Genomic DNA, 1,050 nt, shown 5'->3' on the forward strand with positions numbered 1-1,050 from the left:
TTGTCTCATGCTCAGTAAGTCTACATTTTACATAAGATAAAATAACCATGTGAAATTACAACTATGTTTGGGAACAAAAGGAAGGCAGTTTTTGAGTCTCTCGGTTCCCAAGTTTAACTTTTCCTTTGTCATAGTGAGTAGAATGTCTAGAAGGAAGTGTTATCTAGGTACAGAACATCCCTCCCCTGACGCTGCAGACCTCTCTAGTGGCCCAGAATATTCATGTTTCTTCTTGGACTGTGTCGGATAAATACTGTTCAATTTTCATCATCCAGTGCCCTTTTAAAAATCAAATATGAGAAGTTTACTCATGCTAGCTGTATCACACATCACACAGCCATTGAAACTAGAAATTTCTACTCATTCGTCTTTTTTTTTTTTTTGAAACAGAGTCTTGCTCCATCACCCAAGCTGGAGTGCAGCGGCACAGTCTTGGCTCACTGCAACCTCTGCCTCCAGGGTTCAAGCAATTCTTGTGCCTCAGCCTCCTGAGCAGCTGAGATTACAGGTGTGTGCCACCATGCCCGGTTTATTCTGTATTTTTAGTAGAGATGGGTTTTCACCATGTTGGCCAGGGTAAATTTCTACTTATTAGTCTTACTCCATTCTTATTTTCTTGAAAATATACTATGATCTTTGGAAATTTGGGGAATACTCTAATTTTAACCAGGCAAAGCCAAAGCATTGACGGCTGTTCCTCAGGAAAATGATTTCAGTAATCCAACACTCTGGTTGCTTTTCAGATATTTGTCTTTTTGTTGAAACCGCCTTTGCGAAGATGATGACAGTGAGAGAAGTCTAGCATGGCTGACTCCATCTTGCTTCTAGCCTCATAAGCTGGCTCTCCTTGCTCATTCCTGGGCACAGACCAAGCTAATCGTGGGAAGAATTTAGTCTGTTTATAGTTTTAACTTTAAAGAAAGGATGATAATAACCCCTCCCTCAGACTAACCTCTGCCCTTTGTAAAACTAATGGAAAAGCCACCTTTGTAAAACTAATGGAAGGCTATGAGATAGGATTATGGGAGGAACCCGAATTCTGCTAAATGT

Source organism: Piliocolobus tephrosceles, chromosome 3 (genome assembly GCF_002776525.5).
Source record: "Piliocolobus tephrosceles isolate RC106 chromosome 3, ASM277652v3, whole genome shotgun sequence".
Taxonomy (NCBI): Eukaryota; Metazoa; Chordata; class Mammalia; order Primates; family Cercopithecidae; genus Piliocolobus; species Piliocolobus tephrosceles.